The sequence below is a fragment of the Mus caroli genome, chromosome 8 (assembly GCF_900094665.2).
Source record: "Mus caroli chromosome 8, CAROLI_EIJ_v1.1, whole genome shotgun sequence".
Taxonomy (NCBI): Eukaryota; Metazoa; Chordata; class Mammalia; order Rodentia; family Muridae; genus Mus; species Mus caroli.
This window is the reverse complement of record NC_034577.1, coordinates 117,943,339-117,969,945: the sequence shown is the minus strand read 5'-3', so window position 1 is coordinate 117,969,945 and position 26,607 is coordinate 117,943,339. Positions and strand designations below refer to the sequence as shown.

The 26,607-nt window shown below is 47.0% G+C and overlaps 1 long non-coding RNA gene across 1 annotated transcript in view; it reads left to right on the top strand.

Annotated features, from left to right (window-relative positions):
* The window catches only part of LOC110300474, a 63,537-nt gene that overhangs the window by 21,828 nt on the left and 15,102 nt on the right, over nucleotides 1–26,607 (top strand). Inside the window, exon 2 of the long non-coding RNA XR_003837431.1 lies at nucleotides 10,121–10,258. This is a non-coding gene — a long non-coding RNA (uncharacterized LOC110300474). The remainder of the gene's footprint in view (nucleotides 1–10,120; nucleotides 10,259–26,607) is intronic.

The window sequence follows — 26,607 nt, the reverse complement described above, 5'->3', positions numbered from 1 at the left end:
AAAAAAAAAAAAAGACTGACAGTGTTTTCAACCAAAGATAATGTTTTGTTTCTTCTTCCTGGTGACATTTATATAATTCAAGGTGGAAAACTAAGGCCTTTGCTATTATTAACAGAATAAATCAGACTCTTTCCGCTGTGGGAACTTGACATCGCCCCTCTGGTTTGCACAAAGCTGACTTGTTTCTGCAAAGGTCCACTCAACACAGGGTGTCACCAAGGCTTCTGAGGCCAGAAGCGTCCCTTGTGGGCAGGCGACTCTGTAAAGCCGATTCTGGGGCTTCCCAAGAGCACCTTCCCTTCTCCTAGATGTTTAGTGTGTTATTGAGGGCTGCCTCAGGAAAGGATGGACAAAAACTGTACTTGGAACTCCCATAAAAAGGGAAGAACGGGACAGGCTGTTTCCAGTTGGAAAAGTGCATCTCAGATACCACCATCTAAGCATGATATGCTTCCCCGGAAGGCAGACCCTTTCAGACTGGTGGCCTTTCTGCTCTCATTCTTGGTTGATGTAAATGGTGGAAATTCCCCATATAATGGATACTGGTTAACCCATCACAGGCTGACTGTTTTACATTCTCCCTCTGGGGTTTCCCGGACAGCTTAGCAAGAGTTTCTGCCTGGGGGGGTGTCCTCAGCTTTGCTGGTGTGTTTTCTGTGGTTCCTGTCTGCATCTGGTCTGTGCGTGGGGGCAGGTATGGAAGAAACAAAGCAAATGATCCATTCTGCAACATGAACAGTCTTTGGGAAGCGATCCCTGGCCAGTGCTTGCTGATTTAAACTCCACAAGAAAGCCGAGTCAGGCTACTGGTGTAGAAAAGAAGGAACAGCGCATGCTCCTGGCAGGGGGTTGGGGGTGGGGGTGGGGAAATCGCGCAGCACCACAGGAAAGGCAGGACTCAGAAACAAATGTTTACTTATAACTTGCATGTAGTATGAGAGGGTACGCCCCAAACCAAATCTTGGTCTTCTCAGCTGCTTTTTAGAAAACGTTTAAAAAAATGATCAGATATTAATTTATACGGTAATGAGTGCATTACAACACTCTCTTGGATTACCTTTTAAAGATTTATTTATACTTGATTTACATGTGATGTGCATGAGCCTTTGTGAGTTTATGTGCACGTGTGAGTACAGTGCTCCAAGAGGCCAGGAGAGAGTGTTGGGTTTCCTGGAAATGGATTTGCAGAGGGTTGTGAGCTTCTGTGTCAGGGCTGGGAACTGAACTCTGGTCCTCTGTAAGAACAGTACGCATAACTGCAGATCCATCTCTCTAGCCCCTTACTATATTTTCGTACCAGTATATAATGTTACTTTGGTCACAATCATTTCTATGACTTTCTCACCCCCCCCCCCCCCCCCCCCCCCCCCCACTTTCCCAGCTTTTTATGTGGTGGGAGGCAGAGTGTCCTTAGAATTGCTTCAGGAGCATGGGCTACCAAGTAGTGGCTGAGCTACTGAAGCAACCACTAACTGCCTACAGATTCTTCCGGGTTCCTACATCCCTCGCCCCCCCCCCCCCCCCCCCCCCCCGCCCCCTCCGCCTGGGCCTCTTTTTTTTTTGTTTGTTTGTTTCTTTTTCTTTTTAGGTGAGGCAGTGACTCAGGGCTTGAAAGTAGCCATTGTCTTTAACCACAAGCATGCGGACAGGAATGAGCAGGGCATGCTGGGTCTTTCCTTTCCCAGTTGCTGAGCCAGCTGCTCGGTGCTGGGACACATGTCTGCGCCTAGTTCTCAGTTCAGGACAAGGATCTTGACACAGGACAGAAGGTCGAAGGGTACACCAGAAGGGCAGGAAAAGAAAATAAAAACAGGAAGTGGCCTGCTCTGAGATTTTTCCATGGGAAGGCTGAGAAAAGCGTCCTGATAGAACAAGAAAAAGGAAGAAATGCGTGGCCACAGTCCCCTGGAAGCTCTGAGATGTGAATGTGCCTTGGTAGGAAAGCAGCCCTTAGTGCAGAGCCTCGGGGTCCTGCTTCATCTCCCTGTGTCCTCGAGTCACTGGGAGGATGCTAAGAGAGGCACATTTGTAGATGCCCCCCAGTGCTTAAGTGTGAGCAACAGCACAGGGAGGCTGCGGCCCTGACTGCAGTGAGGTTTCTTCAGGGAAGATCCAGAAATGCCAATCACAGAAGAACTCACATCCTCAGGGTGAGGATATGTCATATCCTCATAACTCAGTGTGAGGACTAGCTCAGTTGCCTCTACATCACTGACTGGAGCTGGGTGACGCTCCAAGGAGGCTGCCCTGTCTTCCCTCTCGATTCATCAGGATGATCTGTGGGAGAAGGGTGCAACTCAGGGATGTGGGGAGTCCCACAAGAAAGTGGGGGAAGATAAGTGTCCTTCTGCTCAGTTCATAGTCTCTGCTCACAGGAGGGAAAGCTGCAGTCTTCCTAGCTGTGTTCTGTTTGGTTTTGAGTTCTTAGTTCAGGCCCTGGCTATGAAAGCAGTCAGAGCTTTAGGAAGGGGTTGAAGAATGTTGCAGTAGCTGTCTGAGTACCCATGAGTCAGGGCAGTGCACTCCAGACAACCACCAGAGGCCAAAGGGCAGCCTTGGCCTTTACCACAGTTTTGCTCAAAATACACAGTCAACGGGTGGCAGGAAGTGAATTGCAGCAACCTCAAGCGATGTGTGAAAGTTTCCAATTAGAAATTCAAAGAACTCATCATGTTTAATGGAAAAGTGAAACAAATTCTTTCTTGTGCTTCTCGTCCTTGGTTGTTCTCAGTTGAGGGCCTGATCTACAGTAGCAGGGACACGGTGATGGTTCATTCCCTGATATCTGCAGAATCTGAGGTGATGGGAAGGAAGCCAATCAGAGATTTAGGTTCAGGCCCAAACATTGCCTGAGCTAGACTGAGTGTTTATAATACGTTGTTGATAAAGTTTTATTGGTACGCACTGTGTCCGCTGGTGTACATTCAATACTGTTTTTACAGTACAAGGATGAAATCAAGTAGCTGGCACAGACTAGGCACACAAAATCAACCCTCTTTCAAATTTGCTCCCTAGATCTTAAAAAGAAATGTGACAGCCATTTTCTAATTCATTGAGTCTTATTTTTTTTTTTTTCTGTGTAAAGGACTCCTTTGAAAATATGGTGGCACCAAAATGCATAACTTCTGTTGAAGAAGTTGCTGACCTTCTGGCTAAGGCTATCAGGTAACTCGGTAGATCCTCTCACATGCCTGGGTTGATGCAGAACATTCTGGCTCATCATAAGAGTAGCTTCAGAGGGTGTGAAGGACATCTGATTTGGCTCCTAGATTATTCACTGCAATGACAGTTATGATAAATAAAAACAACCTTAAGTTACCAGCCAGAGGCTGTGAGCTCTCTTGGCTCTGTTTTTACCTTGTGTGACCTTCGGGAAGTCATCTGGACCTTGGTTCTCCCAGATGTCTGATGAGATATCAGGATTTTTAAAAATTTATTTTTAGCTTATGTGTATGAGTTTTTTGTCTACATATGTGTATGTGCACCATGTGCACGCCGGGCACCTGTGGAGGTGAGAAGAAGACTCCGTGGAGCCGGGGTTGTAGATGCTTGTGAGCCTCTCTGTAGGTCTTGAGAACCAGATTTGGGTCTTCTATGAGCAGCCAGTACTCTTAGTCACTGAACTCTTTCTCCAGCTCTAGGAACAGGTTGTTTTGTTTTGTTTTCAGGCCATACTTCTATTATCTCCAAGGGTCTAAAATTTGTTTCTGGACATGAAGGGCTAGAACATTGTGATTTATATATTTTTAAGACACTTGGATCTGTTTGGCTATCCAGAACCATGGTCTGCAGTGGCTAATTTAGTTAATTCCATAATGTCTGCAATCTGGGATTTGATTACTATATTGGATATTTGGTATTTGAGGAGAAAGGTCTGCCATGCCTGTCTCTACCCTTGACCCTGGTCATCTGTCCTGATCCATCCAGCTGCCGCCACATGGAGGCTCCTTAAGAGAATGTAGCCATGTGTGATTCCTCCATGGAACTCAGAAAAATAATCAAAGTCTAGACCATGGGACAGAGAGCACAAGAGGTCATCTTGGATAGACATGACTTGTCAGGGAAACTTCATGTTCATGCTGTCTTCATTTTTTAACATGATTGTGTGTGCATACATACAGGGAAGACATGGCTCCACATGGGTGGTGTCTTCAGTCACCTCTCCACCTTACTTTTTGAGACAGGGTCTCTCACTGCACTTGAGCTCACAGATTGGAGAGAGCAGATGTCAGCAAACACAGACTCTTCCAGTGTGTCTCCCCAGAACCGGGAGCTGTGCTTCACTTACTTCTTATGTGGGCTCTGGGGATTAGAACTTGGATCCCCATGTTTGTTAACACTAAGCCATTTCATCAGTCCCTGTTGTTGATTGATGTATGGGCTTCATTAGTGTCCATTCTTTGGGAACTTGCTGCATGTTATTCAGAGGGTACATGGTCTAGTCTGCAGGGGCTTTGATGACAGAGGCGACCTCTGTTCATAACTGCAAGGCTGCAAGAGGAAGCCCTATGTCTGTTTGATGGCTCTGCTGTCCACCGGATACAGTCTTTCTAACAGCCAGGGTTTTGAATGAGCTGACCTCTTTCCCTCCCTCTGAGACTGGGAGATACCAGCTTCACTTTAGCCAGCTCAGGCAGGGAAGGCTCAACTAGGAAGATCCTGCCCAGTATAAGGGCTGATGGTGTAAGGGCTGAATACCCAGTGGTGCAATAGTCCCTGGGACCTCCACTGTGGCTTTGTGTCACAGTGATCAGGGGACAAGAGAGGCCAGAGCATGGAACTGCTCTGTCCAGGCCTGGCGTGCAATGGTTTCCTGCTTTACTAAGTGGCCGTTGCTCTGTACTGATGATTCATGATGTTTGGAAAGTGTGGCTGTGCGCTGAACAGGGAAGTGAAGAATAACACAGCCAAGGTCAGGGCAGGACAAGACAGGACAGCGCCATTACCAGCCGTGCACTGTGTGGAAGATACAGAGGGTGAGGGCAGTAGTAAATCGAGGTCTGGTGGTCCCTGGCAGAGTGAACCTGTGCTCCCCCTTGCAGGTTTGCAAGTAGTGGTCACCTGTCTGTCGCTGGAAGCCAGTGCTGGTCTTGGCTGAGCTGGGCAAAAGGAGGAAGTGGAGGGTGAGTGAGTCAGCCTTTGTTTCCTCTCTGAGTCAGGGTCGGCTCCATTTCTGAGGTTGGAGCCAGGGGGCACTGTGGGGCCTTCTGTGGATTCTTTGGACTCGTAGTCAACACTGATGCTCTGCCCCTTAAGGCCGCTGCCCCTCCAGTGACCTTTTGGATGAGTAAGGGGATTAAGCCGGATCCTGCAGCCCTACCACTAGCCAGACTCCCCTCTGACTCAACTGGAGCTCTTCCTGTGGTCAGCGGACAGAGTCCAGGGATAGGTTTCTGGGGCTGTGCCCAGATCAGGGCATTCTTATGCCAGGAGTCAGCTCTGAAGGGGCAGCTGGGTTTGAGAGTCTCTTCTGGTGATGGGTAGTGAGGTCATTCATTTCCCTGGGCTTCAGTCAACCCTTAGGTTGGTGATGAGGTACTAGGAAGATGAACACATGGTTAGGATGGTCATACCAGGAATCTCCACGGACAGTGCAGAGCTGACCGTAGCGGGTCAGGTACAACCTGTTCTAAGAGCATTCCTTGTGTTCAGAGATGAGATTACCCACCCGATGGAGACTTGGGACTCCTTTACAGAACACTTCTATGTCCCTGGGCCTTGGTGCCTACCCATCATCGCCTTAGATGGTTAGCGCTCTGACCTTCCAGCACATTCTTCTCATTTTTTTCTTGCACATTGCATGACCAGGCAGATGGTCGGTTGGTCCTGCTCAGCCTAGCAATGGTCACCCCAAGTTGGTGGGGCCATGTAGCTGCAAGTAAGAATGCTGTGAGTTGAGGCAGTTGGAGCTTCTGGTACAGCGATAGGCAGGCCAGGGGCTCCCCTTGCTCTCACGCCAGCTTCCTCTGAACTCTGATTCCAATCGCTTGTCTTTGAGAAACTTCCTCTACCTCGGTAGACAACATAAAAGATGGTGGCTTTCGATACTACACACGGCCTCACTAGGGAGTGACTGAAAGTTCAAAGTCCCAGACATGGCCTTGGTGGCCTTTGCTAGGGCCAGGCAAATGTCAGTGGTTCCTCCATGGTGGTGGTATGGGGAGTGTTGATCTAATAACTGCTCACATCTGGGCTGTGTGATGAGCAGGTCCTTGCCTAAGACAGACAATGAGGTTCTTCCTGAGTCCCAGCATGAAGATGCAGCCTTTCTGCCCCTGCTCACCTTACCCAGAGCCCAGCAGCAAGGAGTAGGGCCCCATGGCAGGTTCATCTGTCCTTTAAGCTGTTCTTTCCTGGGAGCATGTGGCAGTGGGTGAAGGTCTCCTTCTGGAGATACAAGCTTCAGGTTAAAAGCTGTGTGATTTTTTTTTTTTTCTGAGCAGAATTCCTTGGAGAGTGCTCTTTGCAACCAAACGGAAGAACAAAAGGACAATTCTCAGAAGCACACCAAAAACGAAACTAAATAAAAACCCCATAAAAAATCCCTATGGGGTAAAGGAAATACCAGTCTGATGCCTTTTGTGTCTTGTGTTGGGTCATAAAGGGCAGGCTCACTAAGAGGTGGTGTCAACTGTCAACGTGGCAATGTGGCAATGTTTGGACTCCAGAGAGAATGCTCTGGAAAACAATAGAAGGTGACACCCACGTGTCTATGTGACTGGCAGCCATCAGGGACAGCCTCATGGCCAGGGCATGTATGGAGCCTGGGAGAGGCACTGGGCAGGAAGGAGCTCAAAGTTTGCACATGGTCACCGAGAGCAACTGGGCCTGCCCCTTCTGGGCATGACTGATGTCAGAGGATCTCTGACCTCCACTTAGTCACTAGATACCAGTCTGGAACTCTCTTTGAAGATGAAGTAAACACTCACAGTGCTGATAATAACAGCTGGGTGATGTCACCCGGTTATCTGTAGCTTGAAGAGCTGCACCTGGGTACTGGAGTGACTGACAGGCATCAGACTTTCTGTTCCCTCATGGGCCTTCTGCTCGGAGGGCCACAGTTTGGGGGTGTGGTTCAGAGGCTGCTTCAAGGATGGAGCTGAGGATGCGGTGACTTTCACTCTTGTTTCAGGAGGTGACAACATGCCAGGGATGGAGCTGTGCTGTCAACCACAGCAGCTGCGTGTGGCCTGTGGCTGGCAGCTCGGCCTACATGGGTACCTGCCATGAGGCTTGTGGGAGATTTCGGTTCTGCTCTGTGGCTTTGAGCAGCAGGGAAGCCATGGTGTGTGTGTGTGTGTGTGTGTGTGTGTGTGTGTGTGTGTGTGTGTGTGTGTGTNGTGTGTGTGTGTGTGTGTGTGTGTGTGTGTGTGTGTGTGTGTGTGTGCGTGTGTGTCTTTATTGGGGTATGTGAACAAGAGCTCACGTAGTTCAGGCTGGCCTCAAACACACTAAGTAGCCAAGGCTGACTGACCTTCAGTTCCAATCCTCCTGCCTCCACCTCAGTGCTGAGATCACAAGTGTGCACTGCTATCCCCAGCTTCTGTGTGTTGTTTGCTGAGCTCTCTGCCCTGGAGGCAGCTCTGAGCCTTTCAGGACTGACCCATCCAGCTTGTCATTGACTCCTTCTCTAGCTGTCATTTCTCTCCTTGCTGCCGCTCCTTTTGCCCTTGACTGAGAACTTGTCTTCCTACTTTCCTTTTGTGAGGGTGAGAGCTCTAACCTCATGGTGTGGCCTCACTGGGTCTTAGAAGGAGATCAAGGTAAAAGCTTGTTGCAGGGAGACCTCACGAAATCCATCTGCTGCTTTGTGAGAAGAGGCTGAGCAGGTCGGGTTGCAAACATGGCTTGGCAGCTAAGGGTAATCAGTCCTCTTGCAGAGGATCCAAGTTCAGTTCTCAGCACCAATGACAGGTTGCTCACAGTAGCCTGTAACTTCAGCTTTGGAGGGTCTGACACTTTGGGAACCTACACTTATGTACACACACAGATACACACACACACATACACACATACACACAGAGACATACACATGCACACATCACACATATGTACACACAGAGACACACCCACACCACACCAACCACTCACACACACATACACACATACACACAGAGACATACACATGCACACATCACACATATGTACACACAGAGACACACCCACACCACACCAACCACTCACACACACATACACACATACACACAGAGACATACACATGCACACATCACACATATGTACACACAGAGACACACCCACACCACACCAACCACTCACACACACATACACACATATATACACACAAGTATATACACACTTCACACACAGACACACATACAGACACAAATATATACAGATAGACACATGCACATACCACACACATGCAAACACACACACACCACACCACATTAACTACAAACACATCCATACACACACTCATACACATACATTCATACACACACATATAGTACAGACATAGACAGACACATGCACACACCACAAACATGCACATATACACAGACCTACCCACACCACACCACACCATACTAACCGAAAACATATCCACACACACACACACACACACACACACACACACACACACACACACTCTTATAAATACAATCAATATTTAGAGAGAGAGAGAAGAGTTCAAGGCACCATATCTCAACGGGTTGTTCATCACATGACCAGGTGTCAGGTGTTGCAGAGCATTCAGAGACAAAAGCAAAGGAGCACAAGGAAAGAGGAACAGGAACCTGCCTTCCCTTTTCTGATCTCTCCTCTGGAGCCCCTTCTTTGTTAGCTGCTTCTCACTCTACCCACGACAGGAAGCAGAAACTAGGGGATGGGTGGGAAATGAAACCCAGGGTTCTCCACAGAGGGCACCCCACAGAAGCTCTGGAATAAGATGGGAACTCTTTAACACAGTTGGAAGCTTTGCCGTCTTCTCCCCGAAAGCTCCTTAGCTTGCATACACACAGGTACATGTGCACAGACGATATGCACGGCCCTCGGAGTGACCGAGTGTTATGTTGTCTGGAAGGCTACACTGTGCTGCGTCTGGCAGAGTGTGCACGGAAAGGCCATAACCAGACAACTCGTTGGGCCATGAGTTTGCCCTTTCCTGTTTGACTCCAGTCTCTGTCTATGGGAACCTGAACTCACGTCATCTCAGGGCCATCTCTGCGAACACAACTTCAGACTACGGGTATCCTGATTGCACTCTCTACAACCCTGGACCCCAGACAGTTTCATCACACCCCTCAGTCATGATGTTATCTCCTCAGCCGATTCTTCTACGACACTAGCTTAGCTCATTGATTTTTTAAAAGGAACTGAGATCCTGGGCGCTCTGTTGACTAAGAAATTCTGTCTCGTGTAGTTCTGTGTCCCTAAAGGGGCAGACCTGCCAGCTGGGCTCTAAGCAGCCTCAGTGTGCATGCTAGGGGTGCACATGATCTCTTTCCCTCCAACTAAGTATGATGTGCTTGAGGTCTTGGTACCACTTCTTCATTTACCATTGGTGTCTCCAAGCTTCCCCTGTCTTTGCTGTATTTGAGTAAATATACATACTCTGGGCATGCTCTGTAGCCCACCCAGCTAATGTCATGACATCACCATGCACTCTGGCACACGGGCTCTACCAGTATCTTTCTCTGGCTGCCTCTACTGTAGCCTTTGCTCTTGCCTCTTCCTCCCACTCTCTCCTGCCCTTTTCCTGAGAAATACATTAGTATCAGAGACTCCCAAATAACCTAAGCTTCAAGATTCTCAGCAAGTCTTCCTTATGCTCAGAGCTCAGGAACCCCCACCTCTACTGGTTGGCAGCTGGGTCTTTGTCACTTAATCCAGATGATAGGCTATGTTAGCTGCTTGGTTCTGGGTACCCCTTTGGTGTGTGTCTGATATTTAGACACCTGTTGAGCAGGCCTGGTGTGATGCCAGCACCTGCTTTAGTCATGGCAAGCTGTCTTGTTAGGATCTTCCCAGGTAGGGCATACTGGCTCCTGGTTTCACCTCTTCACTGGCCTCCTCTAGTTCTGTAGCTGCACTTTCTAGAGGCCGAGAGAGACACAACTTAGCTCCACATGCTTTCAGATCCCCTCCTCTTTGTTTCTAGGCTTGACTGGGAAACTGGTCCATTGGATGACTGAAGGGAACCCACACCATGAGCACACTCTCCAGTGAGTTGATTCGTCTGCTCCAGCCACTGAGGCAATAGAGAAGTTGATTTCCACTCTAGCCGATGAGGGCTCAGGTAAGTGACCCTTAGCTGAAAGGCTTTGTTTGACATGACTCAGCCTTAAACACAACCCACTTGCCAGTTGCTAAGTGCCAGGTTCCTGTAAACACTAAAATGCAAGAGCCTTCCTGAGAGAGAGCCCTAGCAATGGTCTGGGAGGTGATGTTTGTGAACATGAGCAGTAATCAGAAAATGTTCCCCGTTTGCTAGGATTCAACTACTGCTAAACACAACCCTCATGCTCTCGCTTCCCTCCAGTGGCTTAGTTGCTTATGTGTGATTCACAGCTGATTTTCTGATGGGAAGCTTGGTCTGCTGTAATGACGGTGTTTGAGTTCTAAGACACTGGCTTCCACAGACACGACTTTGCCAAGAAGGGAAAGCAACAAGGAGTCTCCATTCGAAGCACCGTTGGTCACCCCGCTCCCTGAAGGCCATTTTTATTGCAGTTCAACTGTGGTTGCTGGAGGTCCATCTGGGCTGACTTCTTTCTGTTCAGTGGAGACTTTGGGCTTGTCAGTTTTTCCTCAGATAAAGGAGAGACATGAATCCTGTTTCAGGGAAGCATGTCACTTCCTGATTTCCTGTCTCCCTTTACTCCCTCCTTTCTTCTTTCCTTCTCTCTCTTTCTCCCTCCTCCCTCCTTGCTTTCTTCTTCATGTGCATGTGTGCATTCGTATGTTGGTGTGCATACACAGGGCAGAGGACAACTTTGGCTGTCTTCTTCAGGTTCTCTCTACCTTCCCCTTCCTCCTCCCCCACCTTTTTTTTTTTTTTTTTTCTGTTAAGATAGCATCCCTCATTGGTTTGGAACTCATCAAATAGGCAAGATGGCCTAGCCAGTATCTGCCTCCTTAGCATTGGGAATGCAAGCATGCCACACTTGGCTTTTCAAATGAAGACTCTGGGAGTCAAACTCAGACCCTCAAATATGCAAGGCAGTTACTTTATCAGTTGAACTACCTCCCTAGCCCCTTGATTTCTCTTTGTGATGACCCAAAACTAATTTGTCATTACCCAGATGTCTGATGCTTCTTTCCAATGGACTTGGTTGGTTGTTGAGCTTTTTTTTTTTTTAAATTTAATTTAATTTTGTTATTTTATTATTTTTTGAAGTGACTTACCACGTTAATCACAGTGCTCATGATCAGACTGACCCTGGTTTATGTCCTGTCTTGGCCTGGAACTCTCTATGTAGACCATGTTGCCCTTGAACTTATAGAGATCCATTTACTTCTATCTCTTGAGTGCTGGGTGGTAATGATGTATCATCACACCCTTTGAGAAAAGAGCATTTTGGTAGATCAGGTTTGAATGTGGACGTTGAATGTGGTAGATGAGTGAGCCAGCCAAAAGTGCTGTTCCAGGCTGAAGGTGAACACACACACACACACACACACACACACACACACACACGCACACACACACACACGAGTCAAGGGGAGGGAAGGATAGCCTTTGGCATAGTCACTCTGTGCTTTCCTGAAATACATGCCTTCCTCTGCCTTTGCTGGCCTGCCTTCTTAGAAAGAAAACTTGTCTTAACCTTAATATGAGCTGTCCCTTCATCACTAGTTGTCTGTGTGATGTAGGGCACGCCATTTACCTGCTTCGAGCTTCAGATTCTCCGTTTGCGAAATGGAGAACACTATACCCACCTTTCAGGTCAGTGTAGGTAGACAGCACATACATAGTATGCTTGGCTCATAAAAATCTGCTCAGCGAATATCATTAGTTACTCAGGGCCAAACCACAGGGAACACTGGCTGTTAGCAATAAAAATGGACTCCAGTTATTTAGGGTCTGCTCCAAGCCCTACAATGCAAAGGCTCCAAGAGCTCTCCACGTGTTACATGAGCTGTGATCACCCTCAGTGGACAGAGGACAAACTTAGCATCCTAAGTCTATCCATCCAGGATCATCACCATATAGCTCTGCATGTGTGGGCTGCCATTGGTCCTGCTTTGCAGGGACACTGGAAGCCGTGGTCCCCCATGAGTGGAGGCTGGCAACAAGCCAGGTCAGGTAACCATGACAACATCTGCTTATCACCTTTACTCATACCACAAATACACAGATTGGCCTGTGTGCTGTTATCTGACATCTTTGTGAAGCCCTCACTTGAACACCTGCCAGCAGCTACGTGTCCATCCCCTTATTCTGGAAATAGCATACCTGTGAAGCCCATGGTGGAATTCCTGCTAAGAGTCGATGTTCTTATTAGGACAGGTAGGTTGGTAGAGTCAGTCTGTTGAGCGGCATAGGATGGGGGAAGGATCAGGCTCCTTCTTTCCTTGTGATCTGAGGAAAATGCTGTCCATGCAGGATCTCCGCTTGGGTTCCTCACTGGGCCCTCATCTCAATCACTACCTTTCTCAGGAAAATGTCTAACATGAGACTTGAGTTGAGAGCATGTGCCTTGGCAGGAACATGCTGCCTCGTGCACATCTGTGGGTCAAGACATTAACATGCTATGCTAATAAGATGTGAAAAAAATTCATCCTTGGTAGGGTACCAGTGACAGACCAGCGTAACAATTCCCCTGAAGTCCAACTTGATGAAGCAATCAATGAGCAAGGGTGATGGAAGTGTTACTTCTAGGCTCCTGGATGACTCAAAGGAAGCTGTAGCACTGGAAATCCCATCCCAGTATGTGCAATGGTTCCCAGAAGCTCTATCTCTGGAGCTTCCCATACCACTTGAAGGCAGCTTGACTGGTGAGAAAGTCTCTTCTCCACAGTAAATGTTTCTGCTCATATAGCCTTTGGGAGGAGCATTGTGTATCTTGTAAGTCTTAGGAACTTCATGAGATTTGTGAGTTGTTGTTATTGTTGTCTTTTTCTTGTTTTTGTTTTTTTTTTTTTCTGGAGCCTTGAAAGCTTCATTTTACTTTCTGAATCTTAACTCTCCTCTGAGATAGAGTGGCTCAGTTTAGAGAAAACTGCCATACAATAGATGCATTTGAAAGGACGTAAAGGAGCCCCACTGTGTGAAGCACCTCTGCAGTGACCCCAAAACAGTTAGGTATGTCTCCTGTGAGGAAGAAGCCCCCATGAGGATACAGTGAAGAAATGAGAGCCTTTAGCAGGCTGTTCCCAGCCAAGACGCCTACTCCCTTGCTGTCAGTCCAGCCCTTAGTGTGTGCCCCGGGACTCAGAGCTCTCAAGCAGTACTGGAAGGTTACATGCAGGTGGCCACCATTTCTTTCCATCCTAAATTCCTTCTGTGTCTTCATTTTCCAGTTGAGGAAGAGAGAACAAGAGCGAGGAAGCTGGCTTTAACTTCCGATGTCAGAGTTCAGCCTCCTATAGGCCCCTTGGAACCTTTGCATTGTAGGTGAGCAGAAGGGTAGTCATCCCCTCTCAACAATAGCCAATGGGGTGTCATGATAGGAGAGGTAGGTCTCTGGTACACAGGACCACATAAAGGCTCACTGTTCCCATGGAAGGCACACAGATTTGCCTTTGGTTAGACACACCCACTTCCATCCACCCCCGGGTATGGGGTCTAGAATGTTCTTCATTGTTAACTCACACACTGTTATTTCCCAAACCTGCCCAGCCCCTCCCAAAAGCTTTGAGTCCTGTTTACCATCTCTGTTTTCTAAAACAATTCATTCTCTTTGTTCAGCTGCCCTTCCATCCATCTATGCATGTTAAATATATCTTCACTGTGAGTTGGACTCCATCTCTTACTGAATGGCTTTATCTGCTCGTGGCAATTTCATACAGTCTCTGGTTTCCCAGACCAAGGGTGCGTGCACACACATTTCATTATCTTCCCCCTCTAATTTTGGAATAGATTCCAAAATTTCTCTTCTTTCTGTGTATGTGTTTTTCCCCATGACCTCATGCCTGTAAGAATGTTTGGGACACTGGCTTACAAAATGCTCCCTGTTCTGAGGCCTCCTGATACCCTTGCTTTCTAGAGCAGAGGATGGTGGGGCCACCAGGATATTCAAGCTTGCTCTCTGCTTTTACACCCACCCCCATCTGGGGCCTCATTTGTGCCTATTAGGACAAAGCCTTGGGGTCAAGGTCTTATCCCATATACCTGTCCCTTTAAAAACTATTTATTTATTTTTAATTCATTGAAGTATTTTTTTTTTAGTATATAAAATAATGGATTTCATATGATGACATTTTCATCCATATACTTTGTATTTGTTTCCTTATTATCCTCCCCTGTCCTTCCTCCACTACTCACTCATTGTCCCCCTCTCCCTTTCCTCTAAGTAAGGCTTCCTGCTTTTATGCCATTTATATATGTGAATATAGCTAAATCTAGTTCCATACATGAGAGAAGACATATGACATTTTATCTTTCTCCCCTCATTCCCCTCCCTCACTCCACCCCCCACTCCCCTCCACACCCCTCCCCCAGGTCCCCTCCCTCACTCCAACCCCAATCCCCTCCCTCACCCCTCTCCCACTCCCTTCCCTTTCCTGACTTCCCTCCCCATCTCCTCTCCCCCACCTCCTTTAAGTTCTCCTTTCCCATATAGACCCAGTTCTACCTTCATATTATATATGTATTCTGTCTTCAAAGAGTCATATCATAGTCATATATATAATGCATATACAAACCAACTGCAAAAAAATCTGCCTGAAGGAAAACAAAAAACAAACCCCCCCAAAAAAACCAGAGTCCTTTTATTCCAGAAACAAGAAGACTTTTTGAGATTAGCCACCCAGGAAGCAACCCCTCTAATACCCACAGCATGCTCTGTGGAAGCAGTCCTGCATGTGTGTCCTTGTGAGTGCATGTGTAATCGTGCATGTGCATTTGTGCATGAACCTGTGTGTGCACACATGCATTATGTATGTGCGTGGGTATATGCAGATGCAATTTAAATAAAAACAGCAGCATTTCTGGTCTGGCTCTAGAGTGCTTGGCCAGCCTTGCAATGCTATTTTCACTAGCTCCATTCTGACAAGGGGGCAGCTGCTACTGTTTGATGTGTGGAGAACACATCTCTGGGGAAGAGACAGGGGGAGCCAGGACACCAGGCTGAGTGGCCTCAGAGCAGGGCGCATGCTCGCCAAGATTCTATTTCAGGATTGTCTGAGACCAGTGTGTGTTCTTGTCACAGAGGAATGCTCCCTTGGAGGGGATGGCTAACCTGGCCAGGCAAGGCAGGAATGCACAGCCTGTGGTGGTGACGCCTCCTCCCAGCAATGTGTCCTGCTTCCTGCTTTGAGTCACATGAACATTTTTTTTTTGTCTGCCTCCCACTACAGCCTGCATTCTGCCCTGCAGTGTTGTCAGGGTGGGGGTGGGGGTGGGGGTGGGGATCTTCTGCGTCTGGAAGCTGTGTTGTAAAACTCAGAGCTGTTTTCAGCATGACTCTGTGTAAAGATGTTGGGAGGAGGGAGGGACACAGGAAGGGAAAGGAGAGAGGAAGGAGGGCAAAAGGAGAAAGGGAGAGAAACATCTCACTGACGTCAAAGGAGACCGCATTCTACAGGGTAACATTACTGGTACCTCCACCATCCACCCCTTCTAATTTACTAGAAACCGAACAGCCTGTTTGGAAACCCAGAGCGTTGCTTGCTGCTCTCCCCTCCTCCCCCAACTCCTCCCTGCCTCATGTTCTCCTTTGACCAAAAGAGCCATTAATTGTTGGGAGTTTGAAAGCTACCTGATTCCTTGGTACAGAGGGGATTTCCACGAGTCATAATTCAGTCCCTGCTTGTGAAGACACTGTAGCTGAAGTAAATTGATCCAGCTGATGACAAAGGGCCCTTGGGGACAGAGAGGTCAGCTCTGCAGCTGGGGCAGCTGCTGGGGTTGTCACATGACTGGCTGTGCTTGCTCAGGCTTGCCCCCAGTGCCCTCATGATCCCCCTGCACACCCCCCACCCCCAGCTCCTGCATCCCTTGCAATCTCTTCTTTGCCTCTCTAGAAGACCAGGATTTGCAGCCTGTCTGGCTTCCTGAGGTGATTTTCCAGGAAGTTGCCAGCCTCTTTCTCCACTTGAAATGTGGGATTAGTACTGGCAAGATGGCTCAGTCGGTAATGTACTGGCCACACAAGCACAAAGACCTGAGTTCAATCCGCCAGAACTCACATAAAAAACTGTTTGGTGACTTGTGCTTGCAAGCCTGGTGCTAGGAAAGTAGAAACAGGTAGCTCTCTGGGTCTTGCTGGCCAGTCAACCTAGTAGCTTTATAGGTGAGCACAGAGCCAGTGAGAGACCCTGTCTCAGAACACAGGATGGATGGCTCCCAAAGAATGATAGCCAAGGTTGACCTTTGACCTCCCCATGCACTGACACACATATGTCAGTGTGACATACACAGGTACATGTACAAATTCAAAACAGAGTGGCTCCCTCCTGGTCGTCCTCTTTGCTGCCCCGACGGGTTCTATAGTGTTTTGCTGAAACCTCTCCCCATTCTGCTATCTGGACATGCAGGGCCTGTTCACGAATACGGTCTGGCAACCCTAACTTGTAACCTGGAGTTCCAGAAACAGCCGATTCCACCACCCAGATGGTAGAGTTCAAGCCGCTGGCTAGCCAAGGCTGCACAAGTTAATTTTTATCCCAGTAAAAAATAATAAACACCGCATTAGCAACTACATGTTTATCAATTTTCAGTTCATTTCCAGCCAGGCCATCTCCCTCCTGTGTGTTTTTACTGCTGGCTGATGATCCGGAGTACGTTTTGTGAAACCATATGTGGCTATTTAAGCCCTGGCCTCCGTTGCATTTATGCGATGTTTTCCACCTTAATTGTATAACGCTATTTGGCTCCTAGTGCTATGGTGTTCGACTAGCGCATCCAAATGCTAAAGAAACTGCAGTAAAGCCACAGGACTTGCTTGGGGGTCACCTGGCAGCCCAGAGACCCGTGCTGCTGCAGTAAGGATTTTATATTTCCGCTTTTATAATAAGTCCCAGCAAGCAGGAGTTAAATCACCCTCTCTGGGTAGGAATGTGTCTGTTGTGTTTCTTCTCCTCGTTTTATGGTCGGCTGATATCAGAGGAGGTGCTGAGAACAGTTCTCAGGTGGAGTTAGGGATTCTGACCAGGAAGATGATCCTTCAGACAGCACTAGTGTATGATTGGGTTCAAGGGCAATCACTGGCCCCACAGCTCAGCCTGGTTTTCTTTTTTTTTTCTTTCAAGTGCTTCAGCTGGTTTTATTCTTGGCAGGATTACAGCCCCCATTGACAGTGTCACCTACCCTTTATCATTAGACTGTTGTAGCCAGGGACACCATTTGGCTAGATGAAATGGAACAATGCCTGTGTACAATCATGAAGATACTAAACCCTTCCCCAATCTCTAAGTGCTACTGAATGGAAGTATACATAACAAACTGATGTTGCCACAGAAACACTAGGGGGATGGTGTGCCCTTCCCATGGCTCTCGAGTGCCTAAGGATGTCTACTCCTGGGGACTGGCTGACTGCCCGGGTCTAGTGGACCCTCACAGGATTCTCTTGATAGGAGAGCAGCCTTGGCTGGGGCCAGTAGTCAGTGGGTAGAAGGTTGGTGCTTCATGAAACCCCAAGGATGAGGCAATGTCCCATTTCCCAATGGGTAGTTATGAAAGCACTGTCTTTTTTGGGGCTAGCATGAGTATATAAACTTTAAAACATTCTCTCTGTCTGTCTCTGTCTCTGTCTCTGTCTCTCTCTGTATGTATATGTGTATGTATGTATGTATGTATGTATGTATGTATGTATGAGTGCTGCAGCTCCTATGTGGAGATCAGACAACTTTAGGAGTCAGTTCTTGTCTACTCTGTGGGTCTCAGGGACTGAACTCAGGTCTTCTGGTTTGTTGGTTTCTTTACTTACTGAGCCACCTGGGTGACCCCTTAATGTATAGATTTTTTTTTAATGATGTAAGTGACATAGTCAAATTTCTTATTATCAAATTATTTTATAGGTATGTTTGGACTTATATGTACAAATATGCTTGTTTAAAAACATTGCTTTGGCTTTCGCTTGTTATTCAGGCTCTCCATTACTCTACCTCTCTTTCTTTCTCTCTCTCCCTCTCTCTCTCTCTCTCTCTCTCTCTCTCTCTCTCTCTCTGTGTGTGTGTGTGTGTGTGTGTGTGTGGTGTTGGGAACCAAATGCAGGGTGTCTCCACATACCATGTAAATACTCTGCCACTAAGTGAACCCCCAACTGTCTTAGTCAAGGTTTCTATTGCTGCACAAACATCATGACCAAAAAGCAAGTTGGGGAGGAAAGGGTTTATTCAGCTTACATTTCCAGATCATAGTCCATCACTGGAGGAAGTCAGGACAGGAACTCAAGCAGGGCTGGATCCTGGAGGCAGGAGCTGGTGCAGAGGCCATGGAGGCATGCTACTTACTGACTTGCTCCTTGTGGCTTTCTTATAGAACTCAGGACCACCAGCTCAGGGATGGCACCACCTACAGTGGGCTGGGCCCTTCCCCATTGATCACTAATTGAGAAAATGCCTTACAGCTGGATCTCATGGAGGTCTTTTCTCAACTGAGGCTCCCTTCCTCTGAAGACTCGTCTCAAGCTGAAACACAAAACCAGCAAGTACACCAACCTTTCCAGCTTCTTCTTTTTTCTTTTTCTTTCTTTCTTTTTTTTTTTTTTCTGAGACAGGGTTTCTCTGTGTAGCTCTGGCTGTCCTGGAACTCACTTAGTGACAGAACACAGACTTGCTTACCACATCTAACTTCTCCCCAGTGTCTTTGAGATCTAGAACTTTTTGAATCTGTAAACCGTGGCCTCTGGAAAAGCTGTCTCAAGTCACCCCGGGGGTGTGCGTGTGGGGTGATGCTGTATTTCAGATTTCCCAGTGGGCATCTTCTTGCACTGTTTTTGAAAGGGACCTTTGTGGGGTGTGGCTGCACCAGGAGATGCTCAGTTGTGTTAAGGCTATAGAAGTACACTTGCAAAGGACTGAAATGGCACAGGGCTTGGAGTGTTCTATTTCTTGTTGCTGCAAAAGCAGCTCCTGGAAAAATGAAACTTAAAGAAAGTAGGATTTGTTTTGGTTCATGGTGTGAGGGGCACAGACCATCAAGAGGGGGAAGGTGGGGTGCTGAGGGTGGCTGTAGCTTCTGCAGCAGAAGCAGGAGGTGGGTGCTCACAATGAGTCTGTAGCCAGGAAGCATTCATAGATGAACGATGGGCTGAGCTGATTTTTTTCTTTTTATTTATTCTGAGGACTCCTACCCAAGGGGTGGTGCCTCTCGGCCATATGCATAGTGGGTTCCCTTTCAGTCGAACATCTCTGAAAACATCTCATAGATATAGGAAGGAGAGTGTCTTCTAGAGGACTCCAAACCCAGCCAAGATGACAATGAAAAAAATCAACCATCACATCTGAGTTTCTTTCAAAAATTCTTTTTCTATTGAGTATGGAGAAATGGCTAAGCAGCTGAGAACACACATTGATGTTTTTCAGACCCCTCCTCCCCCAGGTTCAGTTCTCAGCACCCTCATGGTGGCTCACAACTGCCTGTAACTCCAGTGCTACAAGATCTAGTGCCCCTTTCTGGCTTCCCCAGGCACTAGGCATGGACATGGTACACAGACAGACAGACAGACAAACAGACAAATGAAACACCTATACACGTAAAAAATAAATAAATTTTCTGAGACACATATACCTCACACACTGATTTATCTGTGTGTGAGGTATGTGTGTCTCAGCAAATGAGTGGAGGTCAGAGAACAACTTGGGGGAGTAGTGTAACCGTTTCATGGTGTGGTGATGGCAGATCAAACCCAAGCCCCTGGGTCTGGTGGCAAGCACCTTCACCCACTTAAGTTACCTTGTTGTCTCCTGAAATTTTTCTTTTTCCATGTGAGGTTTTCTTAAAAACCATTTCAAAACTGTGGGAACATGTGAGAAACAAAACAGAAAGCATGTTTGGAGATGCTCTGGTCCTGTCCTTGTGAGCCACGGAGAGAACTTAGCGGTGCTGGGTTTCTTTCTTCTGACATACTTGAAATTTTCCACAACGAGAACCTAAAATTAGTTTGCAAAGAACCAGAGGCCATGCTTTTAAGAATATCTTCAGACATTTTTAGTCAACAGGGCTGGTAACAAACCTCAGGGGTCCCCCAGAAGTGATGAGGAGATCCACTTCATGCACCATTCCTCAACAGAAGCACCCGTTTCTTAGTATCCTAATTGGCATGCAGAGGCTCAGCCTAGGAGGGCAGAGGAGGGCCTGTAGCTACACAGACCTAGAGGCAGGCCTGGTGGGTACATGGTCTTGGTGGTGGCATTAAAGAAAAGAATCAGTAATGTCCCTCTAGTGTGGCAGCTGTGGCCTACACAGCCCAAGCAGGAGGGAGTGTGAGCAACTGTCCTGCAAACTCGGTTGCAGTCAGGCAGGAGAACTTGGGCCTAGCAGCCCCGATGACCACGTTGAAAGAGCCGAAAAGCTATTCCACTTTTACTTCATACTCATATTGATAGGCTGGCTCTCCCAACATTATTAATTCAAAAACACGGTGGTAGAACAGGACACCTTCCATACGAGACCGTAGATCAGTTTGTCATGGAGTATTGTTGAGATTAAAAATGTCTACTGTGCCTGTGTGAGAAGTCTGGAATTCTCTGGAATTATTAGTAGAAAAAAAAATGCCCCTAAGGGTGCATTACGCTATGACACAATAAGCTGATTATAACTAGGATCGATTTACTTCTGGCCTTTATTTTATTTTATTATTTTTATTGTAGCCCCAATCATATCTCATATTTCTGAATAAAGAGGGTCAGAGTTGTTTTGAAAGAGCCTCCCCTCAAACATGAAACATACACACAGTCTCTCTCTCTCTCTCTCTCTCTCACACACACACACACACACACACACACACAACAGTTTCAGAGTATCTGTCTCAGCATTTCAGTACTGGCAGATTTATTGGAATGTAGAAAAAAAAATCAAAGAAAATAAACAAAACACCCATGTGCTCAAACTGAGAGCAGATTCTCTTTTGGACAGTGTGTGTGTTTTTCTGATGAGCTAAGTGTTGATTCTAACCCAAAAAGGCTGGAAAGTGTGAGCTTAGATAAGTGTCTGCTGGATTCAGGACTGCAGCGTGGAGGCTGTGAAGTGGGCGTTAAGATCACCGGCTGTAGCCGCAGAATAAAGTTCACCCTCACTTATCCTCACGGTAATTGGTTACTGAAGTGAACAAGTTACTGTCCAGAAACCCTCTGTTAACTTCAGGCTCAACTCACAGGGGCGGATGCTTCAGGCCAGGCGAGGGATCACAGATGAAGTCTACAGGCGTTGTTTTAACAATGTCAAGTGGCCCCAGTCCAAGCTAGAAGTTAAACCGGAAGATGGCTATCAAATGCAGTTGTTGGGTCTGGCACAATCGCTCTTTGCTGAGCTGAGCAGAAAAGAGATATTTCTCTGTGGATTTGGCTCATGGTCCCACCATGCGGTCTTTCATCTGCATCTTCCTATTGGCTCAAGGGAAAAACAAATCTTGCGTGCACAGAGGAGTTGTCCCTGAGAGTTGACATCGGTCACCCGTGGCCCCTGCTGGGCCCTCCACCTACGATTTCCTATTACGCTGCTTTTCCAGCAACTCAGACAAGCGACCTCATGAAGTGGTTGAAGCTGCCTTTTGGTTGTAGTTAAAACATATTCCAGCAGGTCGATTTCACATGCTATGATAAACAGGGCAACCTCCTCCTGTGAGCTGTGATATCTTACATTTGCAAGCGTGTGTGTGTGTGTGTGTGTGTGTGTGTGTGTGTGTGCATGGAAAACGGGCTGGTTGTGCTGAGCAACGTTGCTTTGACCACAGGGCCATTTCTGCAGAATTCTCTTTTGTGTGGCCGTTCCCCCTTCAGGTCAGTGAATAAACTCATCATGACTGGCAAGGGCACTTCGCTGCAGAGCTTAATGTGCAACTCGTGGTTTTCCTCCTGTGTCAGCAGTTAGCCATACAATTTGGTAAATAAGGGTTCAGGGAGTCAAACGCATTTGTCAGCCAGGGGAGGAGGAGAAGGAGAAGGGGGAGGAGAGAGAGGAGGAAGGGGAGGAGGAGGGAGAGGAGGAGGAGAAAGTTTTGAAATCCATGTCTGTTGTGGCTGTAAGAGGTAGGATAATTTAAGTAACCTGGAAGAGCTGTGGGCTCACCGGTTTCAACAACAGGAAAGTCTCTTGTTTTAAAACCCTCCTAAAGTAACATGTGGGCTTAGGGAAGAAAAAAAGGAAGAAAAAAAAAAAGCAGGCCTGTGGTTTGGTGATTGTATTTCCTTATTGATATAATGGCTGCTGACGCAAGGCCTCCTGGGATTGCTGTGTGACCGCAGGACCGACAGTTACCCTACCGGGTTCTGAAACACAGTCGGGGCTTTCTGGACAGATGAGAAGTCTAAAAATTTCCCTTTTCATTTCCTCTCTGGTGTGACTTTGTCATTTTTTGAAACGCTAAAAGGGAATTTTGCTTACAGTTTTAAGTTTATCTGGCCAGGGTGGCTTCCTTTATACTCCCCCCAAACCCCGCACTCCAAAAACCCAAACTTAAAGACAAAAACATAAATTCTTATAGACCCTTCCTCGCCTCAACCTCCCTACCCCCTCACCTCATGGGACTGTGCCTGGTTAATCTGCTCTTTAGGCCAGACATTTAAATAAGCAACTCTTTTTAACACACACTCCAACACCTCCACCCAACCATCTTTGGGGGCATGGGTGGAGAGAACAGGCAAGGTGCCTCGTGTGTTTCTGGAATCTTCTCCTTCTCCCAGCCTATGGGATGTTCCTTGGGCAAATGCTCTAGGACCTCTCCATAAGTTTTGGGATAAGTGGAAGCAGATCTACTCCTGTGTGACGTTACTCGCTCACTACGGAGTGGAAGGCTCTGCTGTGTAGAGGTGCGGTGTTGGTTGAGCACCCCAAACATTTTGCAGTCCAGTTAAACCCCAGAGAGATGCTGCTTCTGAAGTGAACTGGAGAGACCCCTGACCCAAGACAGCTCCTGAACTTGCCTGAGGCCACTCTTATTTTCTGTGTGTAGGAGAGATGGCAGGGTAAGGACAGAGTGCACCTTGCATTCACCCAAATCCTCTGCATTCGTGGTTCCGACGTGCTTCGCCCCACATGTTGAACATGCTTGTTTTCATGCACATGTGCATTCTTTATGTCACGGGGCACAGTTCCAGAATGTCTTTTAAAGATAACATTTGGAAACAGTGTGTATTTCAAGACTCCAGAAAATTAATAAGCACGGTTAACTCTCACCAAAACATGCCACTCTGCCAGTCCTAGGTCCCTGGAACCTGAAACCCGGAGCTCGGATGATTATATGCCCCTCCCAAATAAGCCTGATAAATCTGACCCAAACCTGTCTCCAAGGCCACCAGGAAGTGCAATCCTGCCAAGAATGAAAGATAACAACTGCCAAAGTCTTAAGGTTACAGAGAGAGCAAGAGGGATGCAGGCCTACTGTGTGTGCACAAGGTCCATGATGTACAGGGCGTGTGCTCAGGAGTACAGGGGTTTCTGGGACCCACGGGAGACTTGTTCTGGAATCTGCGGATTCTTGTCTCCAATATACAATGTTTGCATAGGATAGACAATACACCATCTGTACACCAGTCCCTTCAAAGTTATCGTGCCTAACTTTAAATGCTAAGCACTGGATATTGTACCGTATTGTTCAGGGATGGCAGCAAAAAGCCTGTAGTAAAGATGAAAATCTCTCTCCATTTGAAGTTGGTTGACGCCATGGCTGCAGAATTCACAGATACAGAGTCCCAGCTGTATTGGGTATGTGTACATGGGTTTCATGTGTTTACATTGTGTGGATGCAGTTAACAGGTATGTGAACAGATACTATTCTAAACACTGTGAGTGTATGTGTCCATTGGGTGCTCTTATGTGCACATATGAGCATGTATTCAGAACATGTAGGAAGATGTGCTATGTGCACGTGTGTGCTATTTGCACATCATATGTGCATTCTTGCATGCTCCCTGTTGTGTAGCATACTGGATGCCACAGATGATCTGTGGACAATGACAGGAGTTGCTGGTAACCTGAATGTGTGTGCATGCACACATACGTGTACTTCATGGGACTTGGTGCCAACAGTGCTCCGAAGGTGTCTGAATTTAACCTGTTGGGATCTCAGGATGGGTGACTGTGAGACTGCAAAGACAAGCAGCCTCTTGCTGTGTTTCTGCCTGCCAGCCTCTCCTAAGAGTTACCTGTTTCCTTTATCCTTCTTTTTCCTTCCTTTCTTCCTTCTTTCCTTCTTCCTTCCTTCTTTCCTTCTTCCTTTTCCTTCCTTCTTCCTTTTTCCTTCCTTCTTCCTTTTTTCCTTCCTTCTTCCTTTTTTCCTTCTTTCTTTCTTTCTTTCTTTCTTTCTTTCTTTCTTTCTTTCTTTCTTTCTTTCTTTTCTTTCTTCCTTCCTTCCTTCCTTCCTTCCTTCCTTCCTTCCTTCCTTTCTTCCTTCCTTCTTTCCTTCCTTCCTTCCTTCCTTCNCTTCCTTCCTTCCTTCCTTCCTTCCTTCCTTCCTTCCTTCCTTCCTACCTTTGTCCTTCCTTCCTTTATTTCTTTTGCTCTTTTTGAGACAAGATTTTATGTAGCCAAGCTGTCCTGAAAAGTGCTATATAGCCGAGGAAGACCCTCTCGTCCGCCTCTGGGTTACAGGTGTACACTACCATGCCTGGGTCTTGGTAAAGTCTTTTTAGGTGCCTTTTGTCTTCTGCCTCAGGGAAGATGTTTTGTGACGGAGAGTGTTGGAACTAAGGCCCTGTGTATTCAGGAGACAGAAGGAGAAAGCAGCAGCAGGGGGTGAAGTCCAAAAGATAGCACAAGTCTGTATTCAGAAAACACAACTCATGTCCCTCCTCCCAGGACTCGAAGTCTGTCCCAGTTTCCTGCCTCTGACCTTACAGTAAGCGCTGACCCACTTTGGGCTATTTTTTTTTATTTGTTTCTTTGAAAATGCTCACTATGTGATTACGGTTGACTCTTGTCAACTTTGCTCCGATTCCTCCACCCCGCCATCTGAGGCCCAAAGTGCAGCTCTTCTCCTCCTCAGTTCCGCTAATTATGGGTGAGCGGAGCCAAAGGATGGTAGGGCTCTATTGGTGATGTGACACTCGGGTGACCCACTTCTTCACAATCACAGGCACAAGGACAAGAGGCTGTGTAGAACTTCGTACCTGCCTTGCTTTTGTCTGAGGTTTTCCTCTCTGAGGTAAACCATGGGAGCTGACATCTTGCCAGGTTCCGTGTGTGTGTGTGTGTGTGTGTGTGTGTGTGTGTGTGCATAAGGGGCAGGGGCAGACTCTGTCCTGGGCTCTCTCCCAGGCTTGCCCTTTGGGCCCAGGGCGGTGAACGTATTCACACTTATCTAGGATTACAGCCCAAGTCAACAGTGAGACCAGGAAGTGGGCGCGAGACCAGCCTGGCATGCTGACTATGGGTATTTGCTTTTCTCTTCCAGCAAACTTTGATTTACTCTTTAAAAAGTCACCGCCGAGGATGTGGCTCTTGAAAGGTTTAGCTTGGCACTCAAACCTAAGTCACATGTTGATAAAGAGGGAGAGGGAAGGCCAGTCATTACGTTGTTCAGCTTTATCATTAACCCTGAGTTTGGAATCAAGCTTGCTTTCAGGAGGGCTGGTTGCCCAGTGCGAGAGCAGGTGGCAATTCCCCATTAACCAGGTGTGGTGACATCCTTAGCAGAAAGCAAACCATCACGACTGGGGCAGGCATAGTGGACAGCCCTGCGGGGGATGGAAGACAAAGGGCTCTGATTTCAGACATCTTTGGCCTCAGTTTCCTTGGCTGTGAAATAAGAGAAGATAAGAATCAAATAAATCAAGCTCCTAGGTTGCTTTGAGAGCCAATAAGGGAGCAGATGAGAGAGGACGGTGGTGTTCAATAAACAGTGGGGTAGCGTTTGTCAACATCAATGTCACATGTCATTTAAGTGGCTGAAATATAGCTTCTGTCTTTTCTTTCTAGAAATTTCTCCAGAGTCTCCTTCAAGGACTAGAGTCAAAGAAGTGTTTGTGTGTGTGTGTGTATGCGGTATATGTATGTCTGTACTGTCTGAGTGTATGTAAATGTGTGGTGTGTGTGTATTCATGTGTTTGTGATATATATATATATATATATATAATGTATGTTTGTATGTGAGAGTATGTGTGTTTGTGAATGTGTGGTGTATATGTGTTTGTATGTGTATATCTGTGTGCATGTAAATATATGTGGTGTATGTATGTATGTGTGTGTGTGTATGTGTGCATGCTTGTGTGTGGTATATATTATGAGTATATGTGTGTATGTGAGTATGTGTATGAGTAGTATATATGTGTCTCTGTGTATGTATGTCTGAGTGTATGTTTGTGGTTGTGTGTATGGATATG